The sequence below is a fragment of the Triticum urartu genome, chromosome 4A (genome assembly GCF_056163025.1).
Source record: "Triticum urartu cultivar PI428250 chromosome 4A, HENAU_Tu73, whole genome shotgun sequence".
NCBI lineage: Eukaryota > Viridiplantae > Streptophyta > Magnoliopsida > Poales > Poaceae > Triticum > Triticum urartu.
Window position 1 is genome coordinate 294,402,659 of NC_141876.1, and position 8,855 is coordinate 294,411,513.

General features: G+C 39.9%; 1 long non-coding RNA gene across 3 annotated transcripts; it reads right to left on the bottom strand.

Annotated features, from left to right (window-relative positions):
• Window positions 1-4,091: 4,091 nt before the first annotated feature.
• LOC125551357 (uncharacterized) lies at window positions 4,092-7,877 on the bottom strand. 3 transcript variants are annotated; one of them, XR_007302466.2, is made up of 6 exons: window positions 7,545-7,877; window positions 7,350-7,429; window positions 7,099-7,265; window positions 6,609-6,677; window positions 4,658-5,773; window positions 4,092-4,495 (listed from the first exon to the last, which is right to left on the bottom strand). It is a non-coding gene; the product is annotated as an uncharacterized LOC125551357 (long non-coding RNA). The 3 variants fall into 3 exon arrangements; XR_007302465.2 differs by having other exon boundaries at window positions 4,658-6,677; XR_007302467.2 differs by having other exon boundaries at window positions 4,092-4,525; window positions 4,658-6,677.
• Between the last annotated feature and the right edge of the window lie 978 nt (window positions 7,878-8,855).

The window sequence follows — 8,855 nt, forward strand, 5'->3', positions numbered from 1 at the left end:
TTTTTAGCAAAGGTCATGTCATATTTTTCCGTGAACTTTGGCATGACTTGTGCTAGAATATGTAGGAAATATCGAGTGGCCTGGAATTTCTAGAAAGATAATTAAACGACATTATGCTCATGATGAATAATAATGATCTAATTTAGTTTTTGTACTACATATATTTAATTGTACAAGTTTAATCTTTGAATTATGAACATAGGAAATGTCATCATTGGACGACAAAAGTCTCCCGGGGGAGTGCGGCTGGTGCAACGACGATCGAGGTCTGTGCAACAGGCCTCACCTGGATGAAGATTGGCGCTTCAGCATTAAGCTCCAGGAGACATTCGATGTTGAAATACGCAACGACGAGTGTTTTTTTCGTAGTTAAGCACGACTTCAACTATTTCAACATGTAATTTTCATCTTTTACAATTCGACTAGCTTATCCCATGCCATGCAAGACGCTATGTCTTGGAGAGGATGGGTTCTGAAGACCATGAAAGTTTCGAAACAAAGAAAATTCACCTAAGGACCCATCATGGTATGGATTTTGAAGTAAATATGTACAATTCTGAGAGCGTATTTTGGTTGCAGAAATTGGGAAGCACTTTGCAATATGTATGGTTTTTATGAGGGTATGCTTGTCACCATGGATCTTGGTGATCCTGACATCGACCAAGACAATATGGACATTTGGGTCCTTGTTGATACGCTTCCAATTCTACCGCTATGTGAGTTTCTCAAACAAAGTTATTAAGTAATTTATATTGTTTATTTCAAAATAGTTGATAGCTTATTTCCATTGACAGCTTATTTTCATTCTTCAAAGAACGTGCGGAAGATGGTAGACAGAACCTACTAGACCGATGGCTTAGAATTCACCTATCAGGAAAAAAATCATCTGATCGCATTTTGTACTGATCTTGAGAATTACAATATCTATTATCAAACTCCTCAACATTATGGTCAATACGTGTCACTAGTGCACTTGTTGAACTACGGTAACACCCATGGAGATGTCATGGTAAGATTTTTTTTACTATTACGACATACGTGCATGTTCTACACAAATTCTTCTAAAACTGAACTACATTGCTAACCACGAAGTTATTACTGTGTTTTTCAATAGAAAATCCCGAAGGATTGTGTGCCTCATTGATGTTTCAGAATGGTCACCTTGATGTTTTGAACATACTTCCAGGTCATCCTATGAATCACACTTGTCCATATCGGATTTCTAAAACCGGTGAAGACATGAAAATCAAAGAATGGAAAAAATGCATGGAGAGTCCTAAGGAGGTACTTGGAAGCAACATTGTGCGAAAGGAAAGAATTGGAGACAGGATAATCTCCATTCTCCATAATGGAGAGTCAGGGCCTATCTTGTTTTATACTATTTTACCTAAGAGAAGGTAGTAAGTCCTATGAGAGAGAAGTAGCTCCTAGGTAGAATGTGTTATTATGTGGCACAATGTGTTAGAGTTGATGATGATGACGAGAAGTTGTGATTATGACTAGTGACCAACTTGCTATATGATGTCTCATTGATGAAAATGATGATCATGAGGAGGTGTTATATGACAATGATGTATTATGATGATAAGTTGTTGCTGATATGATGATGATGATGATGATACTTATTATATCATTGGGTGAAAGAACCGCGGATTAGTTTCAAGTGGATGTATATCCGCTTGAAACTAGTCCATGGTTCTTTCACCCAGTGATCTAGTAACTCATTATGATGTAAAAACAATCTCTAAATTGTTGATGTATGAAGACTTGTATAAAGGTGTATTAATACAACATGAAATAAAAAGAAATATAATACGGAATAGTACTAGTAGCGCAGGCTGCAAGAGGCGCTACTAGTAATTACTAGTAGCGCCCTTTCAAGCAAGCGCTTCTACTAAGTGGATACAGCAGCAGCACGGTTTAGCCCATGCTACTGCTAAACATTAGATGTAGCGTCATACTAGTAGCGCGGCCACCCGCGCTACTGCTAGGCTTTTCCCTAGTAGTGGTGGGTCGCCAAGTCCGGTTGGGTTACACCGCGGGGTATATCCCCGACATTATCCCCCCAGTTTAATTTGGATTTATCCATGTTAAACTCATCCTGCAAAATAAACACAAGAACATATTTCATAGGTTGCGCTCCGGGTAAAAGTTTTTCTGAACCGGCACCTGATCATCCCTAAGTCCTTGTCATTTCCTTCTTGATATGTGCCCATGAACTCATAGCAAATCTCCTTTAGCAGATATCTTCAAATTTTGCCAATGCGAAAAATCCGGGCACTTCTTCTGGAAATTCCGGGTCAATAGATTAGCTTCATAGTCAATTTCTTGACATTTGCTTATTGCAGAAAAATATTGTAAAGCATAATCTATTTGACTCAGCTTCCAATGCTTAATAAAAAATACTAGCAAAAGGGCCCGTGCGTTGCAACGGGAGAAAGAATCATCACATTTGATTTGATTTATGACCCAAAATCAATTATTTCATCCCTTATCATTCAACTTCTAACCATGACCCCCGGTATACAGTTCTAATCTTAGGTTTTCAATATTAAACAAAATCCAACCATGACAAATATGCGCAATGTTAGTTGCCGAAAAATCTGTTGGTACCAAATGCTTCAACATATATTAAAAATAAGTACAGTTTTACGGCATATACATTCTAGAAAAAAGGATGGGCTAGTAGGACAGGTTAGTTGTTTCAAATAGATCTCTGGAAACTTATGGACCAAAGTAAAGAAACGAATGTAGGAGAAAAGATACACAAATTAGATTATGCTACATAGACCCTATTTTCATGATACATCACCTTGTTTATCTTGCTGCTTCAGAGTAACTTGCATATATAAGAAGGTTATCATAGAGCCAACAGAAATAAGATAACCACTACAGTGTTCAATCGGACTTCTAACATTAGAAAACAATTTGCCCCTTCCTTTCGGTTCGCATTTCTTTACAGTTTTTCTTAACTATTTGGCACTCTATGACCATTTATACGGTATTTTTTAGATAATTTTGCTGTCCCTACTACTAAAGTTCAGTTCTGGACGCGGTTAAGCCCATGTACCACCCTTCAACAAAAAAACATATAATGACCCAAAGCAACTGAAGCGAGACCCTTCCCTCAGGTAGTCAAACTGGAAGTGTAGATCCTGCATCAGGAGTACCAGGGGCAAACAGAGGCCCATATCCCATAGGTCTGCTGATTAGAGGAAACTTGGAGCATCCATTAAGCAAAATTTCACATATGAAACCCATCCTGATCTATCCCGATTCTCAGATCCTCTGACTAACAGAGGACACACCATTTGCATTGCACAATTGAATGATCCATTCAATGCATGGTGAATTTGTTTTAGAATTGGAGAACTCCATCAGCATATTAATGGTGAGTGGTAAACCTGACCAGTAGTATGTCACATTGGTAGCTAAGTTACAGTAAGTTTTACTTTGTGCCCTTGACCACTTAGTAAGTTTCTTGTATTTTTTCAAGCATGCCAAACATATCATTGCATGCAAAATAGTCAAAGGGACCGGCGCACCTTATATAGCTGATACTCAATGCAGAAGCAATTAGTAATAGTATATCCAGCAAGTAAGAGAACTCTCTTTCTTTTTTGTCTTCAAAATCACAAGGATGTGATGAATCATTTTCAGGAGCCACCATCTCAGAGCACAAGTAATTATCAATTGCAGCATCCACTACTACCTTGACAATAGTTTCTTAAGATGGGAAGTTAACGAGCTCAGGCCTAATTATCTAAAAGGATGACTGAAACTTTATAACGGTAAGATTGCTGGCCATGAGGATTTGTTGTATCTTGGTTGATGTTTTCAACTGGAAAATCTTCAGTTGGACATTAAAGATAGATACTTTCTCGCATCAATTTAAATTGCTACTTGCTGCAGCTAGTTTCATGAAGGAAAGAAGATGGCAAAATAATACAAAGTTTCTATCCTATAACCATAAGAAAACTCGGTTGTAAATGAAAGATAGCGACTACAGAAGCTGATCCAAGCTTTCGTCCTCACATGTGACTGATCTATGCTAAACCATTTGAGGTGATAGAGTTCGGAGCCGCTGCTGGCTGAAGGTTGATGATATTACCGGACATTCAGTCGTCTGAAGCACATAATCTTCTTTCAACACTTCTCAAAAGGCAAAATCAATACGACCACATGAACACGAGATAGAAGGTGAGAGAAATTTACAATCAAGATGTAGGCTGGGTCAGGAAGGACTGTGCCCCGCATTGGTAGGTGGCGGCACCAAAGTTGGGGCAGGGGAGTGTGCGTCTCCACTCCGTCACATGATATCCATCGGACATCACCAAACGATCTCTGGGGACAATGAAGCGATGGTGGCTTCTTGCTTTGCCAGTTCAAGAGCCCCCTATTATTGGTCTCGGGCCACCCTTATTCCTTCACCAGTGTTGTTGGTAGGCCACCGACGAAACTGACTGTTGTAGGAGGTGCAGCCCCAATTCTTAGCCTTCAACACAATATTGGTCCATCACGAATGCTACCAAAATAAGCCACATAATTTTTCTGATGCTATAATTCAGAAACTACTAAAACCAAATTCATGTTGTTATTTGGACGCACAAATATTCTACATCAACTAATGCATGGTGCAGGGAAAACAGGGAATTACCTCTTGGTCCAACCAGGAGCTTCATGATTTACTTTGCCAGTCAATTCCACCGACTACACTGGAGTAGCTCCCTTCCTTGTCGAGTCTATTCCTCTGCTGCTGTCCGAGCATAAACAACAGTGAGCCATAATGTACTACCACGGGAACCAATAGCAAGTAAAGCATCATCAGTTCGTAGATGCAAGAAAAAAAGATGCTAGCAAGCAACTCTGCTGCTCCCCAAACTGTAACCATCGAGTCCCGCGAGATACATCCCCGGCCACTTGTTTGGCTTTCCTCAAAGAAGCTCCCATCTATATTCAACAATCACCCCAGCCAACTTCTGGCAGCGACCATTGTTTTCTAAAGAGTTTGACTGGATAACATCACAATAACACATACATTACACTATTATGTGACAACATTATTAGCATTATACAAATTGATACTCTTGTCCCCAGCCTAACAAAAGTCAAGGATACATGCAACCACAACAAATGTAAACACATGCATATATCTACATTGTCTCTCGAGATAAAGAAATAAAGGGGTAAATCACGTTACATTTATTTAAGTGACATACGTTGTAGCTCAAACATGTGTTGATTTGCTGCATCAAGGTGCCAAATAACTCAAATGGTGCGCCCACTTTGTTGTCTCCAATAAATTCAGGACTCTTCCAAGATGTTAAATAGTAGCATATAAAGAAAATAAAACATCTCCTTACAACTACATAATATATACAAAACAGAGTATATAGTGACTGTTTCTTGAAGCTGAGAGAAAAATAAGCATCTTTCATCAGAATCTTTGGTACATTGTGAAGAAAAAAACAATTGAACTTCTTTTCCAACACGGTATAAGGCAAAGAATGAAAATGAAACAAAAACTTACCATGTAAGAATTCATTATTTCTGTGTCTCGTTTAGACGGGTAATGACTTAATAGACGAACAAAAGCCTTACATTTAAGTAGATTTTTTTTCATGGTTATAATGATGCTTTTCTTCTTAAGGTAAGATTGGTCTTGTTTGTTAGAAAAATATAAAACTAAAAAGAGCTAGAGAACACAAAGTTACATGCCAAACCATAGAAGAAAACAGCTTGCCAACTCACCTCTAATAGTCAATGGTCTCACCTACATCAGCAACAATCAATTGTGTTGTGTAAATGAAGTTTGTAGATATTAGATTAGGGTGCATCAATTGAAATGACATGAAAATATCAGTAATAAAGGAAAAACTATTGAGGAAAATAATTATCGGCAGATGATCATGGTCTAACAAATAATAAATGAAATTCTAAAAGCAGCTCCCAGTTGTTTTCTTTGTTAATCTAAATGGTAATTATCTAAACATCACTATAAAGCTACTGCAAAATTCTCTCACCACTTCCTTGCATAGTCATGTCTCCAACATAAGAATCAAAACTTATAATTAAAATATAAGCACTTCAATAAGTTTCTCGAGCTCCTCAAGGTAGTGAACAACCTAGTGTATTAAGCCAAACCATGTTATCATAATATTTTCTTAACCCTAATCATCAAATGTCCATACATTTTCTCACAGCAAAAATTCTCTAGCTTGTCTAGGCAACAATGAACCAAGGCATGCACACCAACTAAAGTACATCCCCTGAAAAGTGCAATTCTAATTGTTTTCCACATTGAAAATCTGGTACATCATGGTCAAAACAACATGAGAGAAAAAAACTGGGGAAATCCCTCATTTATTATTTCTATTGGCAGAACAAAAACTGCTAGTCCAAATAAAATAAAATAAGCCTCTAACATTGACATGTTGTTCTGAAGTATCATCAAACCTATTGATAATTAATTGTATATAGAAAAGAACTAAAACCAACAAATGCACTTGGCTAATTGAAAATCAAGCACACTGAAGTTGTAATTGCAGGTAGAGGACGAAGCAATTAAAAAGTAGTTAGCAAATGTTGGATATTCCGAACTCTCATACCTACGTGTTGATGTCGTTTAGTATGTGTCATATGCCGAGTTAGCAAGTCCTGATCTATGTAATCTGCATCTGTAAGTACAAGAAAAAAATTATCGTTATCAAGGTTATGGCCTGAGGCAAACAATTGAACTATTGATCTAGTAGCTATCTCATATGTGAGAGTTTCGTCTTGGCTAAACTGTGATCAGCCTGTAGTAGCTTGGTGTATGGCAAATCGTCTACTCAAGCGACGATCCGATCAAAGGAAGCCATGCACAGCTAACTGAGATTTTTTACACACCTTATAATTTATATAGCAGGCTGCTAGCCTAAATAAAATAAGGCTTTACCATATTGACATATTGTTCTAAACTTCACCTAACCTATTAACTATTGCCAACAAAGAGATTTAGCTAATTGAAATGTAAGCACATTGAGCTTGCAATTGCAGGTAGTGCGTAAAGCAATTAGGAAGTAGCTAGGGAATGTTGGATATTCCGAACTCCCATACCTACGTGTTGATCTTTTTTCTGAGTCCCAAGTCATAGTATTTATCATCCACCGAGTTGGCAATTTCTAATGTATGTAATCTGCATCTATAAAGTTTTGCCTGCACATCGGACATACATGCCTTTGCCCAAGCATCAGGGAAAGGTGTGCGTGTTGTCATCATTGAATCTGCGGACAACCAAAAAGTTAAGATCAATCTCCATGCCCAACATAATCCGCAAAAATCAAGTGACTATTTCCCCTCTCGATCACCTCGCTCTACTCAACCATGGTAGCCAACAGAGCCAAAACAGGGAAGCTTGTGTGGGCTGGAGGCTGTCCGCCAGGAGGGCCTGCACGGGAGACGGCAAGCGTTTGTAGCAGGCCATGAGCCGCATTGGACAGGATGGGAGAGGAAAGGGGTGTGGAGCAGTGAGAAGCGCCCAGAGGGAGTGGAGATAGAGGTACCAAGGAGAGGCGTCGGCATCCTTGCGCACAGAAGCGCTAGGCGGTGGCGGAGATCCTTCGGGAGGCGCCAAGGTGGCGAGGTGAGTCTCTGGCGGGGTCGCGCAGAATCAGGGCATCCACTGGCGGGCGGCGTGCTCCAAGGAGCTGTCGGCCGAGGCTCCGTCTTGGATATCGAACGGCGGCGAGGGGCTACGACGACGACTGGGGATGGGAGAGAGTGGACAGGGTTGCTGGGAGCGGAGGGATGTGGCGCGACGGCGGAGGGAACCCTAGCGCCGGGTGGCCGGGATGGTTCGTGTTCTCGTGGGGATAGAGAGACGGGTGCATGTAGAATCGTTTTTGTTTCACTTAATAGATGAAACATCATGGAGTGCGGGTTGATTTTAAAAAGAGTGAGGGGCCTTTGTGTAAAAATGCCGTGACGGTGAACCCGGAGACTCAATTCGTGCTTTATTATTAGGGAGAGATTGGTCTTGAAATACTCATCTGATTTTCATCCGGCTTGAAGATGTAGAACTTGCCAGTTTATCAGTGCCAAAATTGTCGGTTTGTAAATATTGATGGCACCGGGTCATAATTGTTGCTAACATCAAGCTTGAAAGCGTACCTCTCATATATGCATATCACTTGTAGTCCCCAGGTCTTAAAGAGGGAGCGTAGTAACAACTTAAGACTTGCTTTAACATAAATGTTGCAACGTTGAAGAAATCCAGGTTGTTCATCTCAATCACTAGTCAATATTGAATATTCCACATATGTAGCCCCAAGTGCCGGGTTGTCCTGCTTGCAGCAACCTGGGACTTGTAATTTCCTTATGCTCATAAGAACTTCAACCAGTGTAGCCCCCAAGGGTCGGGTCATTATGTAATAATGAGCAGGGACTTTGCATATATGATCAATGAAAATAACATCATAGGATGTAGCCTCCAATGTAGGGCTTGAACCCACGACCACAAGGTTAAGAGTCTTGTGCTCTACCAACTAAGCAATGGACCCTTCAATATAATGGATTAAAGCTTGTGTACTTTGAATTTTTGATAGGAGCAATTAGTAGCCCCCAAGGGCTGGCTCATTACAATGTGATGAGTAGGGTCTTCAATAAGGTGAGCAAAAAATGACTTTGCATTAGCCCCCAAGTGCCATGGTGCATGCTGGCAGTGACATGGGACTTGCATATTTGATGTAATCTCAACTTGAATAATGTAGCCCCCAAGTGCCGGGTCGTAAGCCTGCAGCGACTCAGGACTATTCCTTCCATTGTAGAATAAATCATATCCATTGATAAAATAATAGCCATTGCGCTGAAGTGAC